Source organism: Sciurus vulgaris (genome assembly GCF_902686455.1).
Source record: "Sciurus vulgaris genome assembly, chromosome: 5".
NCBI lineage: Eukaryota > Metazoa > Chordata > Mammalia > Rodentia > Sciuridae > Sciurus > Sciurus vulgaris.
The window spans coordinates 100,250,031-100,273,077 of NC_136465.1; the positions used below are offsets into that span (position 1 = coordinate 100,250,031).

The window sequence follows — 23,047 nt, forward strand, 5'->3', positions numbered from 1 at the left end:
AATATGAAATCAATAATGTTCATCCTTACAAAAAGACTGTTACATTCTATTAAAAATATAAATGCATGTGATCCAAGTGCTTTCAAATCTAGTCTATGTTCTTTAAAGTGGCTCTAATGCTTTTTGAGCAGGTAATTATCTTAACATCCAAACATTTTATAGAAGAGATTTAATTTAAGCTGTTAGTTGCAGGAGGATAATTAGATAAATTTTAAAAAGGGACTGCATATGCATTTCCTTTCTCTATTAGAGTTTAGAGAAGCATGCAACCAGTGTTCTTTCTCTTAAACTGTTTTTGTAGCCTGTGGAGCAACTTGGAGGTCTCAGAGTTGCCTTAACAGTATCTTCCTGGTCCTGTGCCCAGATGGTTTGATACTATTTTGAGATGGCTAAAGTTTTTTTTTTAATTCATCATTTTCCATTTTCCAGTCTATCCATTTATGTCTGTAGCACACCAGTGCCTTTGGAAAGGTACAAGTTAGGGAGAGATGCAGAGTAAGCCAGGAACTTATTGCAGCTTTTATTTCCAAAGGTCAAAACCTATGACAGAATAAAGTTTAAGGAATAAACCTAGAAAATCAGAAGAAAAAGAAATGAATTCTTCATTTTAAAGAAAGCCTCCCACCTCTCCAGGGTAAAAACCCCACACTGTTGATCCCATTTGCCAGAGAAACTGCACTGTGCCCCAGCCTCAAAGAGATGGCCTCTTGACACTCTTCAGGCCTGGGGCTTTGGCTTCACCAAAGTTCTGCTCTGCCTGAGGCAGGGGAGCAAGCTGAGTGCCAGCTGGAGGTCTCACAAAACCATTGCAGGCTTGGCCAACAAGGATAGCTCGTGTTATGGTTTGGATGTAAAGTGTCTGCTGAAAGCTCATGTGAGACAATGTAAGATGGTTTAGAGGAGAAATAATTGGGTTAGGAGAGCTTTAACCCAATCAGTGGATTAATCCCATGACAGGATTAATTGAGTAGAAACTGAAGTTGAGTAGGGTGTGGCTGAAGGAGGTGGGTCATTGGGGGCGTGCCTTTTGGGGTATATTGTATCTGGTAAGTGGAATCTCTCTCTGCTTTCTAATCATCATGTGAGCTGCTTCCCTTCTCACTTATCTGCCATGATGTTCTGCCTCACCTCAAACCAGGAGAAATGGAGCCTGCACTCTGGATTGAGACCTCTGAAACTGTGAGCCCCCAAAACTTTTCCTCCTCTCCAATTGTTCTTGTTAGGTCTTTTAGTCACAGCAGTAAAACAAACAAACAAACAACAACAAAAACCTGACTAAAACAGCTAGAATGACCAGAACACATTGAAAATTAAAGACATTACTTCCTGGGGCAACATGATCAAATTTCAGTAAAATCCTAGAATGGGGGAGGAAATCTATCATGATGGAGAAGTAGTTTCCAACCATTTTGGTGAATTAAAGATGTGGAAGTTTATTAATTTTACAAGAATTTATTTATTGGTATTGGGGATTGAATCTAGGGGTGCTTTACTGCTGAGCGACACAGTCCTTCCTATTTTTTATTTTGTGACAGGGTCTCCTTAAATTGTTAAGGCTGGCCTCGAACTTGCCATCTTCCTGCCTTAGAGTCCCAAGCAACTAGAAGTACAGGCATGTGTCCATCGTGCCTGGCAACAAATAGTTATTAAAAATATTTGATGAGTCAGGTGCTGTTTTAATGGCTTAGGACATGTTCATGAACCAAAGAAAGATCCCTGCTCTCAGCGGGGTGGAATTGTTCTATGTGGCTGTATTTCTCTGAGCAGTCCAGTTCTTCATTAACCTCTTTCTGATCAGGAGTCTTTCCCTCCCCTAATTTTTAGAGCAGAGTGAGTGAATAACGCCAAAGTAATGAGTCAGGAACACGTTGAGGATGAGGCTGTGGTAGAGAAATATTTATTGGGCGCGAGAGAAGGACACACCTTCAAGAGGGTGCTGCTTGACAAGCGAAGGTCAAGGGCTCTGAGCCACAGAACTCAAATTATTCTTCCTCTTTCAATGTACAACTGTGTTTCTCTTCACAATTGCTTTACTGAATTTTTCTCCTCACACTGCCCTGTCCCCAGCATGTTTGGGTTTTGTTCTGAACTCTGTGATGACCAGTAGCATTTTGTTTTACAGGCTTTTTGGTCAGGAACGTGATTCAGGAGTAATTGGCAAGCAGTGGAAGCAGCTCATCTGTTCGCCAGTGTGGTGGAAAAGCAGGCTTCCTTCTTAGAGACAGGATCTTGGAAAGACCAGGTGTGGTTGCATTTTGAAAAGCTTAGTTAAAAAGGATAATGTCTTCAATCAAGATAATTTTGGAATTTTCCTGCCTCAAGTTACTATAGTAATTTTTTGGTCTCTGATAAATGTTCAAGCAAGCCTATCACTCAGCATTGTCTGATTGAGGCCAAGTAAATTTATATCTCCATTGGAGAAGTAAAACAATAAGCAATCACTCTGTTTTGTAGAGCATTTCTATTTTGGTTAAATTTATTTTTGTCTTTTTGTGTGTGCTGGCTTCAATACAGACTTTGTTTTTCTGTTGTAAATACTGAATGGCCAATTATCTAATAAGAAGTGAGTATGGAGATATCTTTAACTGCCATTCTGTAACACCATAATGGAATCGAATGCTTTGTATTTACTTGCCCCAAGCAGAAAAGCCAAACATGACTTCCTTCATTCTCACAACACAAAATTATAGTTCTGAGTTATCCAAAGACCACTGAAGTAGGAGTCATACTCTGTAATGGCTAAACTGATTTGCATTTCCATTAGCAGTATGTAAGTGTTTGTCTCAGCTCAACTTTGACTAGCCATACATTCTTAGATAAGTCACTTAAGACTCAGGGCCTTGGTGTCCTCATTTAAAAAAATAAATGGCCTGGATTAGGTTAACTCTAAAATCTTATCCAGCTCTAAAATTAGGAAATGCCTGCTCTCTATTGCATGAGTCAATAGTCACATTATTTCTTAATTTTACCTTCATTATCTAAGCCACTATATTAGCAAGGAAATTAAAACTGTACCTATCTATTTCCTCCTCTATTGAAGTTTGCTTAAGTAGTAGAAGCCATTTTAAGTCATCCCCACTTGGCTTTAGAGTCAGTGTTTTATGGCAAGTTTTTAAAAACGAAGTTTTCAAAAGTGACAATTAACCAATGAAACATATATTATATTTGCAGAAATATTCAATCAAGACCGAAACAGCACTGCTCAGATCCAAGTAGTTCAGGTTATCATTGATCCCATTCAAAGCTGCCCATAGGTGGGAGACCAAACTGGAAGGGGTCTCATAACAGAAATAAAATGAAAATGACTCTTCTGTATGCACATAGCAGTTTTTCCTAAACCCAAAGGAAATCTTAGATACCTACTCCCCTCTCCCCAATATGGGTCTCACATAACTCTAAGGACAGGTTAAGAAAGAAGTAGGGGAGTGCAGATCAGGTATGCTTTTTTGTTGTCAGATTGTGAGCAAATACATAGTATGTATTACCAAGTGAGATACTTCCCTAGGGAATGCTAATAGTGTTTCATACTATGTATTTGAGAAAGCTTCCTGTGAATAGGTTAAATGTAAGCTTCTGATGAGTGGTAAGTGCTGGTTGTATGCCTCTGGTCTCAGCCTCTATTTTTTTTTTTTTTTTTTTTGCAGTCAGAGATGGCACCCCGTATCTTACATATGCTAAGCAAGCACTTTATCAATGAGCTGTGCCCCCTGTCCTCAGCCTAATTCTTAATATGACCACTTTTATTGTCCAGTTTTGATAATATGTTAACTTAAAATTTCTACCCTGGAAAAATAAGTTCAAGATTCTTTTTTTTGAAGGGGTTTCACTATGCTACCATGGCTGATCTTGAATTCTCAGGCCTGGAATCCCCCTGCCTCAACCTCCTGAGTAGCTGGGACTATAGGCAAGTGCCATCATGCCCTGCTTAAAATATTGTTTTAGTTAAGGGTTTTTGATATATTTTGTGGAGCTTTCTCAGATACAAATGGATTCTCTTTAGTAAATGAGTTTTAAATAGTCAAAATGGAGTCTGGTGCAGTGGTGCTTGCCTGTAATCCCAGTGGCTCCAGAGGTAGAGGCAGGAAGATCACAAGTTCAAGGCCAGCTTCAGCAACTTAGCAAGGCCTTAAGCAACTTGGTGAGACCCTGACTATAAATAAAATATTTTTTTAAAAAGGGTGGGGATGTGGTTCAGTGATTAATTGCCTCTGGGTTCAATCCCCAGTACCAAAAGAAAGACAAAATGGAGGGATGAATGGACATATTGAGCTGGGGCATTGAAATTAGTAAGACAATCCTAGAATGACAATATGAAAAAGAACAATGAAATGTTTATTTTGGGCTTCATCATATGAAATGTGAGACATAACTGGCACTAGGATGCATATAAGTTTATTATTTTATTAGCAAGCTGTTGGAAAAAACTTACATATCCAAAAATAGAGTACTGATCAAATAAATTGTGGTATAATTACTAGCCATTACAATTTAATTGTATTGTTATACAACATTGGAGGCATCACAGTAGCAGATCTCAAGACATTCTACAGGGCTGTAGTAACCGAGATAGGATGGTATTGGCATAAAAACTCACACAAAGACCAAAGAACAGGATAGAGATCCCAGAAATACGTCCATGTATCTATAGACAACTGACATTCAACAAAGGCACCAAAAACAAACACTGGAAGAGGACAGCCTCCTCAATAAATGGTGCAGGTAAAACTGGGTATCCATATGTAGGAGAATGAAACTTGACCCCCACATCTCTTACCTGTTATGGGGCACAATTTAAGAACAGACAAATCACCACTGAGAAGTCCAAATTTGAGAGTCTTTATTAAGCCAGCTGGCTGACTGTCTCACACAATGCCCCAAAAAATGGCTATTGGGAGAACAGCCCTGACCATAGGGTTGTAGGGGTTCTTATATCAAAAAAATCACATCAATCATAAGTGTCTGTTGCTATGATTCAAAATTACAAACTAACATCATGAGATGATCCACAGAGGGGGAAGTGGGTCAAAATGACCCTTACCTAGGTACAAATTAAAGAATAGTTACTAACATCCACACAATCACTGTTTACATGGTACATTGTTTAGGAGCAATAGGAATCAAAAGAGAGCAATTTTCATTATATAAGAATTGTCATTTTGTATTGCTAAACATGTCACACTAAACAACTGTTGATGGGCACTGAGGCGGGGTGTTTCCATGGGAGAAGCTTATTTACTACATAACATGGAGTCTCAGAGCAAAATGGAGTCTGTTTAGTCATTTCCCTTAGAGTCTGGCCTATAACATTCTCATGGAATCAGATCTGTCAGCCCATCACATTACCCTATACAAAAATTACTCCAAATAGAGTAATGACCTTAATTTTGAAACTATTCGAAGAAAACATAGGAGAAACACTTCAGGATATTGCCACAGGCAATGCTTTGTTTGCAGATGACCCCAACAGCATAGGCAACAAGGGTGTAGCTCCATGGTAGCATGCACCAGAGCCCTGAATTAGATTCCCACCACCAAAACAAAAACAAATGACCTAAAAAATCACAATGACAACAACAACACAATAATCCAATTAAAGATTGGCAAATTAGGCCTTTCTGCACAGAACCAGCTCCAAGTCCCTGAGCCAGAGCGCGGCGAGCTCCGGCCCACCTGCAGGTTGCTTCAGAGACCAGGACAGGGCAGCCAGGGTCTTCCCCAAGCAGCCCGGCTCCCTCTGGCGGGAAGCGCCTTTCTAGGCTATCTTCTCGGAGCAGACTGCCCAGTGAGAGCCTTTCTACACAGAGCCAGCCACAAGTCGCCAAGCCAGCGGAGACCTACGACCTGCAAGCAGCCTCTGGGACTAGGGCAGGGCAGCCAGAGACCTCTCCAGGTGTCCCTGCCCCCTCCAGCAACAGGCATTTTCCACGGGGGCGATCCAAGTTGGCGGACTAGAGGGTGACTGCATCTCCAGTCACTCCAGAACCCAGGATTCAAGAAGGGGAGGCATTGAGAGACTCAGACTAAAATAGAACCACAGGGTGAGTCTCCCCCACCTGGTGAAGCTTGGCCTGGGCAGCAGGCCCGGATTTGGGCAGCTTATTAGAGTAGGGCAGGGCAGCTAGAGTCTTCTCCAGGCAGCTCTCCAGCGGTGAGCTCCTCCCACACGGCCAGCTTCTCAGAGCAGGCCCCGCAGTGAGAGCCTTTCCACACAGAGCCAGCTCCAAGCCCTGGAACCAGTAGCAGGCTAGGGGCAGCGTTCTTCGAAAGCACTACATTATCAAGTTACTCCAAGACTTCAGGCTGCTGAAGGCTGGGAGGAGATACACTGGAAATCTACAGGGACACTATAAGCCAATAGAGGAAATCTGCAATATCAGAGTCCCACTGACATCTGACCAATATGAGAAAACAAGGGAATAAAATGTTCCAAACAAACCTAGATACTATATCAATAAAACCCAATGACAGCACAGCAGAAGAAATGTCAGAAAGGGAGTTCAGAATGTACATAATAAAAACAATCAGTGAAGCAAACGAAGAGATGAAAGAGCAAATGCAGGCATTGAAGGAGGAGATGAAAGAGCAAATGCAGGCATTAAATGATCGCGCTAATCAACAGTTAAAAGAGCAAATATGAGAAGCATGAGATCATTTCAATAAAGAGTTAGAGATACTGAAAAAAAAAAAAAACAATGAAGGAAACAATAAACCAAGTTAAAAACTCCATAGAAAGCATAACCAATAGGATAGAACACCTGGAAGACAGAACCTCAGATACTGAAGACAAAATATTTAATCTTGAAAACAAAGTTGACCAAAAGATGGTAAGTTGACAGAAAAGATGGTAAAAAATCATGAACAGAATCAACAAGAATTATGGGATATCATGAAAAGGCCAAATTTAAGAATTATTGAGATTGAGGAAGGCTTAGAGAAACAAACCAAAGGAAGGAACAATATATTCAATGAAATAATATCAGAAAATTTCCCAAATCTGAAGAATGAAGTGGAAAACCAAGTACAAGAGGCTTATAGGACTCCAAATATACAAAATTACAACAGACCCACACCAAGGCACATTATTATGAAAATACCTAACATACAAAATAAAGACAGAATTTTAAAGGTCGCGAGAGAAAAGAATCAAATTACATTAAGGGGGAAACCAATAAGAATATCAGCAGATTTTTCAATCCAGACCCTAAAATCTAGAAGGGCCTGGAACAACACTTACCAAGCCCTGAAAGAAAACGGATGCCAACCAAGAATCTTATACCCAGCAAAACTTAGTTTCAGATTTGATGATGAAATAAGATCCTTCCATGATAAACAAAAGCTAAAGGAATTTATAAAAAGAAAGCTGGCATTACAGAACATTCTCGGCAAAATATTCCATGAGGAAGAGATGAAAAACAACGATGCAAATCAGCAACGGGAGGAATAGCCAAATAAAGGAGAAACCAAATCATGTCAAAAAAACAAAAATGAGTCAAATGACTGGGAATACAAATCATATCACAATAATAACCAAGAAGTTAATGGCCTGAACTCATCAATCAAAAGACATAGACTGGCAGATTGGATTAAAAAGAAAAATCCAACAATATGCTGCCTGCAAGAGACTCATCTCATAGAAAGAGATACCCATAGACTAAAGGTGAAAGGATGGGAAAAAACATACCATGCACACGGACACAGTAAAAAAACTGGAGTATCCATCCTCATTTCAGATAATGTGGACTTCAAGCCAAAACTAATCAGAAGGGATAAAGGAGGACATTACATACTGCTTAAGGGAAGCATAAATCAGCAAGACATAACAATCATAAATATCTATGCCCTGAACATTGGCTCAATCATGTACGTCAAACAAATCCTTCTCAATTCCAGAAATCAAATAGACCACAACATAATAATACTAGGCGATTTTAACACACCTCTCTCACCACTGGATAGATCGTCCAAACAAAAATTGAATAAAGAAACCATAGATCTCAATAACACAATCAACAATTTAGACTTAACCGACTTATATAGAATATACCATCCAACAAAGAACAAATACACTTTCTTCTCAGCAGCACATGGATCCTTCTCTAAAATAGACTACGTTTTATGCCACAAAGCTACTGTTAGCAAATACAAGAAGATAGAGATACTACCTTGTACTCTATCAGATTATAATGGATTGAAATTAGAAATAAATGACAGAATAAAAAACAGAAACTTCTCCAATACCTGGAGATTAAATAATATGCTATTATATGATGAATGGATAACAGAAGACATCAGGAGGGAAATGAAAAATTTCTTAGAAGTAAACGAGAACAAAGACACATCATATCAAAACCTCTGGGACACTATGAAAGCACTACTTAGACGAAGATTTATTTCATGGGGCGCATTCAACAAAAGAAGTAAAAATCAACAAATAAACGACTTAACACTACAGCTCAAAGCCCTAGAAAAAGAAGAGCAGACCAACACCAAAAGTAGTAGAAGACAGGAAATAGTTAAAATCAGAGCCGAAATCAACGAAATTGAAACAAAAGAAACAATCAGAAAAATTAACAAAATAAAGAGTTGGTTCTTTGAAAAAATAAACAAAATTGATAAACCCTTAGACACACTAATAAGGAGAAAGAGGGAGAAAACTCAAATTACTAAAATTCGGAATGAACAAGGAAATATCACAACAGACACGAGTGAAATACAAAGCATAATTAGAAGCTTTTTTGAAAATCTATACTCCAACAAAACAGAAAACCTCGAAGACATCAACAAGTTTCTAGAGACATATGAATTGCCTAAACTGAACCAGGAGGATATACACAACTTAAATAAATCAATTTCAAGCAATGAAATAGAAGAGGTCATCAAAAGTCTACCAACAAACAAAAGTCCAGGACCAGATGGGTTCTCAGCTGAGTTCTACAAAACCTTTAAAGAAGAGCTCATTCCAATACTTCTCAAAGTATTCCACAAAATAGAAGAGGCAGGAACCCTCCCAAACTCATTCTCTGAAGCCAATATCACCCTGATACCTAAACCAGACAGAGACACATTGAGGAAAGAAAATTTCAGACCAATATCCTTAATGAACATCGACACAAAAATTCTCAACAAAATTTTAGCAAATCGCATACAAAAATATATTAAAAAGATAGTGCACCACGATCAAGTGAGTTTTAACCCAAGGATGCAAGGTTGGTTCAACATCCGGAAATCAATAAATGTCATTCACCATATCAACAGACTAAAAGTTAAGAACCACATGATTATTTCAATAGATGCAGAAAAAGCATTTGATAAAATACAGCATCCCTTCATGCTCAAAACACTAGAAAAAATCGGGGTAGTGGGAACATTCCTTAACATTATAAAGGCCATCTACACTAAGCCCATGGCCAATATCATTCTAAATGGTGAAAAACTGAAAGCATTCCCCCTAAAAACTGGAACAAGTCAGGGATGCCCTCTTTCATCACTTCTATTCAACATCGTTCTTGAAACTCTAGCCAGAGCAATTAGACCAACCAAAGAAATTAAAGGGATACGAATTGGAAAAGAGGAACTCAAACCATCCCTGTTTGCTGATGACATGATTATATATTTAGAGGAACCTGGAAATTCCACCAGAAAACTCTTAGAACTCATAAGTGAATTCAGTAAAGTAGCAGGTTACAAGATCAATGCTCATAAATCCAATGCATTTTGATACATAAGTGATGAATCTTCAGAAAGAGAAATTAGGAAAACTACCCCATTCACAATAGCTCGAAAAAAAATAAAATACTTGGGAATCAATCTCACAAAAGAGGCGAAAGACCTCTACAATGAGAACTACAGAACACTAAAGAAAGAAATTCAAGAAAACCTTAGATGATGGAAAGATCTCCCATGTTCTTGGATAGGCAGAATTAATATTGTCAAAATGGCCATACTACCAAAAGTGCTCTACAGATTCAATGCAATTCCAATTAAAATCCCAATGATGTACCTTACAGAAATAGAGCAAGCAATTATGAAATTCATCTGGAAGAATAAGAAAGCCAGAATAGCTAAAGCAATCCTCAGTAGAAAGAGTGAAGCAGGGGGTATCACAATACCAGATCTTCAACTCTATTACAAAGCAATAGTAACAAAAACGGCATGGTATTGGTACCAAAATAGACAGGTAGATCAATGGTACAGAATAGAGGACATGGACACAAACCCAAATAAATACGATTTTCTCATACTAGACAAAGGTGCCAAAAATATGCAATGGAGAAAAGATAGCCTCTTCAACAAATGGTGCTGGGAAAACTGGAAATCCATATGCAACAGAATGAAATTAAACCCCTATCTCTCACCCTGCACAGAACTCAACTCAAATGGATTAAGGACCTTGAAATCAGACCAGAGACCCTGGATCTTTTAGAAGAAAAAGTAGGTCCAAATTTTCACCTTGTTGGCTTAGGATCAGACTTCCTTAACAGGACTCCCATAGCACAGGAAATAAAAGCAAGAATCAACAACTGGGATAGAATCAAACTAAAAAGCTTTCTCTCAGCAAAGGAAACTATCAGTAATGTGAAGAGAGAGCCTACAGAGTGGGAGAATATCTTTGGGACTCATACTTCAGATAGAGTGCTAATTTCCAGAATCTATAAAGAACTCAAAAAACTCTACACCAAGAATACAAATAACCCAATGAACAAATGGGCTAAGGAAATGAACAGACACTTCACAGAACATGTACAAGCAATCAACAGATATGTGAAAAAATGTTCGACATTTCTAGTAATAAGAGAAATGCAAATCAAAACTACCCTAAGATTCCATCTCACCCCAATTAGAATGGCGATTATCAAGAACACAAGTAACAATAGGTGTTGGCCAGGATGTGGGGGAAAAGGTACAGTTTCATTGCTGGTGGGGTTGCAAATTAGTGCAACCACTCTGGAAAGCAGTATGGAGATTCCTCAGAAAGCTTGGAATGGCACCACCATTTGACCCAGCTATCCCACTCCTTGGCCTATACCCAAAGGACTTAAAATCAGCATACTACAGAGATACAGCCACATCAATGTTCACAGCTGCTCAATTCACCAAAGCCAGATTATGGAACCAACCTAGATGCCCTTCAGTTGATGAATAGGTAAAGGAGGAGTTAGTGTTCGGGTTAGGGTTAGGTTTAGGGTTAGGGATAAGGAGGGTGGTAAGAATGGAGGAAGGACTGTATAGAGGGAAAAGAGGGGTTGGAGGGGTGGGGGGAAGGAAAAAAAATAACAGAATGAATCAAACAACATTGTCCTATGTAAATTTATGATTTTTAATTAAAAAAAATAAAGCAGCATAAGAAAAAAATCTCTTAATGCTACTTGCTATATAATACAGAAGATATATCTTGATATACAAGATATATATAATGTCTTCCACTACCACCAATGGACAGAACAGTAATTAATATGGGAGAAGTCATAGACAACACCTATTGTTTGACTTTGTGCCAGACATAATTTATGATTACTTACTTTTTTACTGATGGAAATTGCTGATATTTCTATTTCTGCATATTATGCCAAGTAACACTGTAGATGTCAAAATAGGAAATAAGTACCTAATCTATTGCTATATATTTTTGGCATAGATTTTTGTGTATCATTGGTCTCTGTCCCCAAATTCTGAGGTGTTTACAACTTATGGGGACCCTATAAACTCATAAGTTAGAAACTCGACTTCTTCTGATCCATCCAGATACATGGGTGGACACACAAACAATATGAGAAATGAATGGAACAAACCATACCAAACAACATAGATTACCTCAACAACAGACTCCATTGACATAACAATAGAGGAAATGTCAAAAAAAAAAAAAAAGGTCAAATTATATGGAAAAAATGCCTAGCCATCACTTGCCATCAGGAAAATACGAATCAAAACTCAAAACCACAATGAGATATCATCTCACTGAAGTCAGAATGGCTATTATCAAAAAGCAAAAAGTAACAAATGCTGGCTAGGATGTACAGAATAAAGAACACCTATCTATTGCTAGTGGAAATGCAAATTAGTTAAGACAATACAGAGAACTGCATAGACTTTCCTCAAAAAATTAAAAATTGATATTACTTTTCCACTTCTGGTTATATAACCAAAGGGAATGAAAGCAGCATATTAAAAAGACAACAGCATTTCCACGTTCCTTGCAGCACTATTCACAATAACCAAGATGAAGTCAACTATGGTGTCCGTCAGCAGATGAGTGGATTAAGAAAATGTAGTATACATATACAATGGAACATTGTTCAGGTATAAAAGAATGAAGTCCTATCATTTGCAGCAAAATGGATGAAACTGGAGGACACTGTATTAAGCAAAATGAGCCAGACAGAGAAAGACAAATAGCATAAGTTCTTTCTCATATACAGAAGCTAAAATAGTTGATCTTGAAGAGAGCAGAATGGTGATTACCAGAGGCTAGGCAGGGTAGGGAGGAGGAGGAAAGGGAAGGGCTGGAGGACAGGGACCAGAGCACAGTTAGAAAGAGGATAAGTTCTAACCTTCCACGTGGTGGTTATAGTTCAAAATAACTAGAGAAGAGCCAGAAAAGAACAGTTTGAAGACTCAAAACAGAAAAAAATAAAGAGATGGAAATACTAATTACCCTGATTTGATCATTACATTTTGCATACATGTATTGAAATTTCAGAGTATACCCTACAAATATGTATAATTATTACACATTAATTAAAAAGAAAAAAAACCTGTGGTTATAAGGTGTTAATAAAACCAGGAAACAAAAGTATATGTATTTTATACTGAGGTAGGAAAATTTTCTCCAAGATTAAAGAAAGAGCGAGGCCATAGATGGAGATATTTAGAACTTCTGCAAACAAAAAGCAACTTACTAAATATGTCTGAAATATGTAAATAGTACTTAGTAACTAATGAGAAGAAAGTTAATAATCCAACAGAAAAATGAATAAGGAAATTATACACATACAGGAACAAAAGCCTAATGGTTAATTTATTAAGAAAATGCTCAGGCTTACCATAGGCCACATTTTCCTGATATATAATGTTTTGGTATTTGAAGTGACTAATTGGCTTCTAAGGCAGCAGAAAATGATCTTATGAAACTTGGGATATGAGAAGATCTAAAATATGACTGTAAAACTGGGTTAATGATACTACCTAGACAAGGAGATGGGCAGGCTTGAATGCACAGAATGAAAGATCTGTAAAGGAGAAACTTGGCAATGCCCACACCCAGCCACCATCCAAGTCTTTGAATTTGGAATACATCTATGGTGATAAATGGCAGGGTGATCCTTGAGTTAGATGAAAGGGACAGGAACAACAATGATGTTAATACCAATAATAACAACAAACATTAATGAATGCTGGGCACTGCAAAAAGTGTTTTATATGCAAGATTTTATTTAAGTTTTGCAAAAACTCTTGAAAGAAATTTATTTTTATCTGGTTCTCAGGTTAACACTTACCAATACCTGAACATAAATCCAGATCTTATTTATAGCAAATGAGACCTTCTTACCAATTGTGCACAAGCTTTTTAAAGTAGTTTTTCATTCAAGGTATATTTATTATATATTGGACCTATATTTGGCTCTGGGAATTCAACTGACTAGAAGACAAATGATTCTTGTCCTTGTTGAGCATATAATTTAGCAAGAGCCTACAGTCTGGTGGCTCTGGTACTGAGGCTGGTTACAGAGAGATAAATATGTTAGACTCTCCAAGTGTGCCATTTGCGCTAGTGATGTTAGGTTGACATTTATTCCTCCTTCTATATGACTTACTGTGCTGTAGGGACTGGAAAGATGTTTCTCCACTTTCCTTGCAGGTAGAATTCAAAATGTGAGTTGTGTTCTTCGAGGCATGCTCATGGGCATGATGTGAGGCAGATGTGAGGTAGAGGCATCTTTCTGATGGTTTCACCTGGCAAGCAACTCATGGCAACATGTCAAGAGGTAAAAAGGTAATTCAGTTTTCTTGCATCTGGTGTCCATCTTCATGGGTGTTGAGAGGAAGTTGTAGAAGTAGTAGAAGCAGCTATGGTTCCCCCATTAGTAGAACACAGTCGTTCTGTGGTAGCCTTCCGACTCCTGCTCCTTCAGCTCTTCCAAAAATCCTGTTTCTTATTAAACCCCTTCCTCCTTAAATATGGGGGTTGTTTCTTTCCTGAATCTTGACTGACATCCCAGTTCCATTTGATTAGTTTTGCTATTCTGATTCCAGGTTCATCAAGCAGCCATCTGATTGTGGTTTGAAAGGCTGTCTGGTGTAATGGGTAGGACTATGATCTTGGGATTCAATTTGGGATCAAATCCTCCTCCATAATCAACAGCAAGTCACTTGACCTTTAGGAACCTCATTTCTTCATTGCAAAATATGAATAGTCATTCTAATGCACCTCAAAAATTGTCATGAAGATCAAGTTCCACTTTGTATAACAAGTACCTTGTAAAGCTACTGTTATATGGAGAATGGTATGACAATTGTGCTATTCCTGTTGTTAATATTGTTCAGACTCAATAGTCTGAGTCTGACTGGCACACACTTTCTTGGATGTGCAAAGCAGAAGATAGGTCCTCATGACCTTATCAAAGACATTTCTGCTGCTTAAAATTAAAAATCATCTTTTTTGAACATCTTTTTCACAACACATATAATGAGTGACATTCATACGTAAAACAAACACATGAAAGGAGAGTATACACCCTGCTTTTATCCCCCTTTCCAGAAAGCATTTCAGAATTCATATGCATAATAATGACATTATTATTACAATACATACACCATTCGTACATGTATGAATTTGTTTGTAAATTATGCTGTCATTTGTTAAATGAAGAAAATGATTTACACATTTTTATACATTACCATTTCCCAGCTGCCTCTACCAATGAGAACATTTCCTCCACCTCCCTGAATGCTGTCTTTCTCTCTATCTTGTGACAATTACTTTTCTCTGGTGGGATTCCTTTTGCCTACACTGTGTACTGGAATCTGGAACCTCATTTTATTCTCTTCTCTCACTGGTCAAAGTTCTGAAAAACTTATTATCCAATATCTAAAAATAGTTGTTTCATATTTTTTTGTTTACTTTTCCAGTTGTTTACAGTGGGAAGAGAAGTCTAGTATCAGTTATTCCATCTTGGAGAAAGTAGAGGTGCCTCAAAAATATTTTTGATTGAATGAATGATAAAATGCAGGGAACCCTTAGAATTTTCCCTGGTTCTTCTTTCTTTTGCAGTCCTCAGGAATTGGAGATAGTTTTCCTTTGGGGCTAAAATTTCAATTATAGCTCCTATATTTTGATCTTTTCTCTGTAGCTCTTAAATCCCAAGTCACCACCAGGATGATATCCAGTTGCTTATGGTAGGAAAAAACTACTGTTAACTTTTTAGGGCATACATATAGATAGTTTACTAAGTTGTGATTTAAAAAAACATAAAATTCTACTTGGTTTAGGATTGGTTTCTGGCTTTCCAAAATGCCTAGTGTCTTATACTAACGTAATCCTCCTTCACCTTTATTCCAGGAATTGTGAACATCCTGTGTCTTCTCTAGTTCTTACCCTGGGGCTATGGGTCAGGGGTCTCTAAGCCCTTTTTGTTTGTGTATCCCCATCAGTAAGACAAGCTTGAGCATCCAGAAGTTCAATGTGCGTGTGTGTGTGTGTGTGCGCGCGCGCACACAGGTATGTCTTGAATATGAACTACTGAAAGAATGTGTTCACTTGGGTTGTAGCTCAGTGGTACAGCACTTGCCTAGCATGTGCAAGGCCCTGAGTTCAATCCCTAGCACCAAAATGAAAAATATGTAGATAATAAAACATCCATAAATAGAAATACCAATTCTAACTTTTCATTGTGCATCCAACATATAAATTTGCACTGGTTGCATACCCCATTTTAAGATAAATGTCCTGCAATTCAGAACAAAGTGCAACTGAGCCAAACCCCTGCAATGGCAAATCTCCCTTTCTCTGTGACAATATTATAAAACTAGATTTTAATGGATTTTTAGTTCCTTAATGCCCTCACATAATCCTCCTACTTCAGGCCCCAGCCAATTTCATCTCCAATTTTTCTTGTTCTTTTTTGACTTCTTTTGTATTTCTTTTCTTTCTCTCACTTTTCTTATTTGCAATCTTGTTTTCTGTCAGGGAACCTATTTCTCATCACATTTTAACATTTAAGAAGACATATATTTACCCTGGTTTTAAAATATTGCTCTCAGCAATCAAAAGGTTCCACATGCAAAGCAGGGAGTTATTTCTTTTACAGTTCACTTGGATTCTGTCCAAGAGGGAAAGGACCTGGAATCTATTCAAAACCTGGATAAGCTTCCAATTGGGTGGAAAACCAGAAAGTAAATTGGGATTTCCCAAATGTAAAAATATATTAAAAAGACATGAATAGAAATAAAACCTGTACTACTTTTCAAAGAAAAATAACTTTTTTGAAAAAAAAAGTTTTTCTTTGTGTGTTTGCTTTTTTTTTTTTTTTTTTTCTGTTCTGAGATTGATCCCAGGGCCTTGTGCATGTTTGGGGAGGATCCTGGCACTGAGCTACACCTCCAGCCCAGAAAAATAACTCTTTATAATATATAATAAGATATGTGATCTTAGCCATTTGACTGTCCTGTCCTGGGATTAATGTTAAAAATCCTATGAGTCAAATGTGAGCCATTTAAAGATACATCCAATTTTCTTCCAGAAGACAACCCCTGTCTCCAGTTTCTTTTATTTCTTTTATTTGCTCTTCATATATATATATATATATATATATATATATATATATATATATAAAACTTTTGCAACTTTTCAAATATAAATCACTAATCATAACATGCTAGAGAGACTCATCTGCGTCCTTCTTTTTATCAGTTTATATTATATATTGGCAAAGTTTCCAGTCAGTACAGAAGGAGCATCTGAATTCTTTTTTGTATTCTCATAAAAAATTGCATTAGTCTGTTTAACTTACTGATTATCAATAGCACTAGTGTTCAGCTGTTACAAATGTTGCTGTGTGAATAATCTTGCACATGCCATTTTATAAATGTATGGATGCATCTGAATATGAATTCCTAGAAATTCAATTACTTGTCAGCTTATATGATTTTAACTTTTGATTTTTAGTGCTGGGGATCAAACCCAAGGCAATTTTAACTTTTATTAGGTAGTACCAATTATTACCAGCAATAAATGAGTAAGTAACATGTTCTTTCCAATGCCAGAAAAAGTGCTTGACAGGTAGTAAGCACTCAAATATTCATTTCTCAATTTGATTATTGTAAAACTCAAATATAGCAAGGAATGTGAAAAAAATGATTATATCATCTTTAAGACCCAAACATTATGATAATTCTCAATAATAAATTCTAAAGCAGCACATGTTTAACAAGTGAGTTTCTGGGTTTATATTGCTTTCTTTTCCTGGATAGGCATAGAGAGAGAACTCAGAGGTAAGCCTTGATTCTAAAGTCCACCCTAAGCCTATTAACTCTGCATTATATTTATTATCTGCAGTGGCTCTGGCTTCAAAAATAGTTTTGCCTTAAGAAAGAAAGTTTAACATTATGTTTTATTAACCAAAAAGCAATAATAAATCATTTTCACAGAACCTGTTTGTTCAGATGAAAAAGAAAACCTGTTTTGTTCTTCCAGGTGTGCTTCTTTGGATAAAAGACAGTCCTGTTAATGCCTGGGTTGAAGTTAACCTACTGAGAAGCAGATATTGTTCAGCAATATCTCTAGTTGAACATGTTTATGGTGGATATGAAATCCTACTGGTAGGAAAGATGGCATCAAGATGGCCTAGAGCTCTGAATTAAGGGGGGTGGCTAGGGAAGAATAGAGTTACTTTGGATTAGGCAGAGGGGAGTGAAGGGAAGGGGTAGGAAGGGTAATGGAATGAAGAATAAATAAGACATTTTTACTCTATGTGCATATATGACGACACGACTGGTGGATTCTACATCATGTGCAACCAGAAGAATGAGAAGTTATGCTCTATGTATGATGTGTCAAAGTGCATTCTACTGTCATGTATAACTAATTAGAACAACAAAAAACATACTAGGACTAAGGAGTGAACTGTGGATGCAACTGTCGGTTTGTGTATGGGCACACTCAAATGCCACAGCATCACTGGGAGAAACATTTGGGGGAAAGTGCATAGCATTTTGTACCTTTCCCCCCACAGGCACAGATCATTCTAAAAGTGGTTACATCAGGTCTGCTAGAACTGCAAGGTTTCGCACAGGACCAAGCCATTGCTCTAAAGCACACGCTCAGAACCTTGCCTTGCTCTGAGAGCTTAGCACATTATCTTGGTGGCATTCACACACATTTCAAATGTGACTTGAAGCAAGAACTCTTTGTCCTGGGATAATAAGTCAGTACTGCCCAGTGTTACTGTGGGTATTTGCATTTAAAGATTCTGTGGTGCTGATGCCAATTGAAAGAAGTTCAAATTCAGTTCTCCTCTTTTTTCATATGTGGCTTAAATCTTGAATCCAGCTTGGGTCTTTCTTTTATAATACTGCTTCTCCTAAGCTTAGGCTACTGGATGGTGATCTCTTATCCATGATCCTGGTCCTAGGGACTTTAATTCCTCACTTTGACCTGCTTACCCAGGGACTGAATATTGCAGGGGTCACTCAACACTTAATCTTGGCTTTGCAGTTAGAAGCTATGGGAACCATGTACCTCCTTTCTAAGAAAGCTGGTCCATGCTGACCCTGTAGCTTTTGTTCTGCACTAGAAGCTTCAGTGGTCTGCTAGGGTTTAAATTAGAGTCCTTCAAAAGCAGAACTGGATAGTGCAGCTAAGACACAGGCCTTGGAGTAAGACCAATGAAATTTTGAATCTCAACTCTTTCTTTCTCAGTTCAGTTTCTTTCTGGCTGTCACTTTGAGCAAGTTGCTTAAGCTGCTTTGAGTTTTCGACTTTCTCATCAAAAATATAGTGGCAACAGTGTCTACTTTGTGAGGTCATTAATGGGTTGCAAACAATAACGTGTGTAACATTTTTGGCAAAGGCTGTTGTTGAATGTTGTGCACTGTATTATTACAGCTCTGTACTGCAGCCACCTTTGACAAACTATGCTTTCCTCCTTTGACCAGTGAGGACTGGGGTAGTGTGTATCTTCAAAGAGTTCAAGGGAAAGCATTCCTTTTCCTTCTCTTTCAACATGAGCAGCAGGTGGACTCTTCCTCTTCAAGTTCCTAAGTGAAGAGATGGAAGTGCTCTTCTGCCTCTACTTGGTGCATGGCCCGTCAACCCCCTCACAGGACAGAGGGAGGAGCTCCTGGGGAGGTACTCTTAGCTCTAGAAATTGCCTTGAACAATGGCCCTGCTGGCTATAAAAATGCAGGCTTTCAGCACAGAGCTCGACATATAGCTCACACACCCACATCCCTTATAATTATCTTTGGATTTCATAATAATGTAAGAGGAAGTGGATTAGAAATTGCTCTTTCACAATATTCTTACATTTAGAAGGCCAATCAATGTTAGTTAATGAACAGACCAAGAAAACCAAATACAAGGAAATCAGGCTGTTTTGAGCAAATGGCCATGAAGAAAAGTAACAAGTACATTTGCTAACATCAACCAATCATAAGGGGAATTTCCTTGTTATGCGCCCAAGAGAGAGAAAAAACTGTTACAGTTCTTTTGCAAAAACCTCAAATCTTCAGACCATTATTAAGATTGCTTCTGCTGCTTCTTACTAAGCCAAATGATTCTAACTTTTAATAGTTTTAAATTTCTTTTTTATATATAATTGTTTGATTCCACTTTGAATTCGCTTTAGAAATCTCCATACTTTATAGTGGAACAACCCAGAAGTGATCGCAGTTTTCTTGTGAGATTTAAAACATTATTGAACATAGTCACAGTTCTCTTGTCTGATGCTTTATCACCAGGAAGACTAGAAACCAATACTTTTGATATACTGGAAACAATTTCAGCCTAATTTTGGATCTAGAACTATCCCTATCTGAAAGAAAGCACTGTAGCTCTTTTAGGAACTGTCTGAGGGCTAGAACTAGTTCTCAGGTGTACCTGTGGGGGTTAAGAGTATGGGGAGAGAAGGAATGGCCCATCAGAGGGCAACCTAAAAGGTGGGCCACAAACCATAACAGTTCCTCCCTCTCTCACTCCAGCTGTAAGAAAAGAACCAAGAGAAAAAATATAAGGCTATTTTAGAGCTGGAAGAAACTTACTGATCTTCTGGTTCAAATGTTTTACTTAAGAGGTGATGATCTTGGGCCATGGTATTACAAATTGGCAGGTGTAACAATTCTATGACATAGGTATAATTTTAATACCAATCTCATGGGTGACAAAATTGAGGTAACTCAGACATTAAGTGGTACAGCCGGGATTTGAACCTTGATTTGATTGGCCTCAGGACTTAAGTTTTAGGCTATTATATATGTAGATATGTGACCTATTATCTATTCGTCATTCTTTCTTGCATTGGCTCAGCTGTTTGCTCATTGTGAGTGACTTTATCTACCCTGCTGCTTTGCTCATATTCCCTTTAGGTTTCAGTGTAAGGAAGAGACATTCACTGATGCTTAAGAGAAGTAGATTAATAATGTGTGTTTTTCCCCTGTTGAGAATTTTGTAATCCTCCATGGAATCTGAGGAGATAGAACTGGCAGAGGAGAAAAAGCCAGGGAGTCAGAGAAGGTTATGGAAAGGCCACGGTGAGAGTTCTATAAAAACAAAACAAAACAACCCCCCTAAAAAAAAAAAACAAAAAACAAAAAAAAACAAAAAACAAGTGGGAAAGATGAGTGGGAAAAAGTGATCAAAGGATTCTAGTGAATGAAGTTACTGAAAACAATATTAGTTATGCTTTAAAAGTAGAAAATAAGGTTAGTACAGCAGGCAAGTCAACCACCGAGGGGCTGAGTCAAAGGGATGCTGCTATGAAAGAGAAAAGGACTCACTGTTTTCCTAAGGTCTGGTTGGAGGTTTTAAACGTTTCATGTATCTTTAAGTGATAACTAGGCCAGAAGAGAAAGAAGCAAGTAGGAAATCCCACACGAGATACATTGCAGAGGTCATGTTTTATTTCCTTATTTATTTTGGTACTGGGGGTTGAACCCAGAGGGTCTTTACCACTAAGTAACATCCCCAGCCTTTTTGATTTTATTTTATATTTTGAGACAGGGTCTCACTAAGTTGCTTAGGGACTCACTAGGTTGTGGAGGCTAGCTTTGAACTCGTGATCCTCCTGCCTCAGCCTCCCAAGCTGCTGGAATTACAGACATGCCCCACTGTGCCTGGTTGGGTAATGTGATTTGAATGTGTCCCTCAAAGTTCCTGTGTTGGGAACCTGACCCCCAGTGTTGAAAGGTGGGACCTTAAAAGGTAATTAGGTCATGGAGGCTCTGCCTTCGTGAATGCTTTAACTCCATTGTGAGAGTGGGTTAGCTTCTGTAGGAGTGAGTTCCTGACAGAGTTCAGTGCCTTTCTCTTCTCTGTCTGATACCTGCTCTCTTGACCTTTCACCTTTGCCATGGGATGATGGGTGCTGCAAGGCCTTTGCCACATACAAAGTTTTTGCTCTTGGACTTCTCAGCCTCCAGGAATATAAGAAATAAATCTCTGTTATTTATGTATTACCCAGTCTCAGGTATTCTGTAAGAATAATACAAGCGAATTTAAGATAATAGCATCACAAAAATTTCTTTTAAGACCTGAAGAGAGAAAAGAAGTTTGTCAGGTAAAGAAATGCAAGAAAAATATCCCAGGCAAATGGAACTGTATGAGCAAAGACAGATTTGTGAAAGGCCATGTGTAAAAGGTCTGGAGAATGGTGACAAGTGAATGTGGCTCTGGTTAGAAGACTGAGGGTGGCGAGTGTCATTATATTAGCTGGTTATGATGGGATTTTCATTGTTATTTTAACAATGTTAGTTCCATTATGCTAAGACTAGACTGGTTGAGAAAATCTGGATCTAAAAAAGTGAGAAAGTTTCTGTGTAGGATAGAGGTTATTAAAGATAAGATAAAGAGAAGTTTCATATCAGAATGATGGACAATATAAGCATGTTTATCACTTCCTGAGCTTTAGGAAACCTCTTCAACTGGGAGACAGTCAAACAGACCACTCAACCTTGAGATAGTAGTGAGAAGTGCTTTCTTGAAGACCAGACAAGACTTCAAGAGACCAGAAGTAAAACATCACAGAACAGAATGAATAAATAGAAAACTCTGTGCAATCTTTTTGGATTTTGTTTTATAGAGTATGGCATTTGGAGTTTGGAAGTTTTGCTTGAATTCTAGCTCTGCCATTTCCTAGCTCTGTGGACTTTGTCATCTTAATGTCCAGGGGCTTCAATTACCTGAGGAGGAAATTGGAGGCAGTACGAGGTACCTTGCAGAGATGACTGCACAGAGCTTGGCCTGCAAGTGTGCACCCCAAAAATGAGACTTAGCATTGCTGTGTCTCAAGGGAATTGCTTTGAACAAATAATGAAAGTTGTTCTTCAAACTCAGAGCTAGGAAACCTCTCTGAATAAGCAATACTTGCCACAAACCATTTCTGTGGGAGGGCTGTGTTTGGTGGTTTTGTTTATATGTTGCTGAGAGACTGAGAACAAACCTGGAGTGAAAACATCTGCTGAAAAACCGGAATTTAGTGCTGGTTAATGCCTTGACCTAGGCTTCTATATGTATTTGTTTGTATTTCACTTTTGTGGGTGATGTTCCAGGCACCCAGAACCATTCCTGATCAGTGCAAATCTCTTCATGTAGAAACTAAGAACAGAGGTGGGATCATTTTAAAGGTTCAATGGGTGGTTTCTCATTGAACTATTTTTCAAACAAGCAAAAAAAAAAATATACTTCACAGCGAGTGAATGATAAATACATGAAAGTTTTGACCATTCAAATTTATTCTGGGACAGCTAATTTTCGGTGAAGACATAGATTCTATAAAATGTAAGCTCTGCTAAGGCAGGGGTCATGTTCAGAAACCTAATGCCAAGCACTGTGCCT

The 23,047-nt window shown here is 38.0% G+C and overlaps 1 long non-coding RNA gene across 1 annotated transcript; it reads left to right on the plus strand.

Annotated features, from left to right (window-relative positions):
* The first annotated feature begins 1,634 nt into the window (after nt 1–1,634).
* Nucleotides 1,635–16,592, plus strand: LOC306660856. The gene is made up of 3 exons (XR_013763765.1): nt 1,635–2,242; nt 3,819–3,908; nt 13,863–16,592. It is a non-coding gene; the product is annotated as an uncharacterized lncRNA (long non-coding RNA).
* The last annotated feature ends 6,455 nt before the right edge of the window (nt 16,593–23,047 follow it).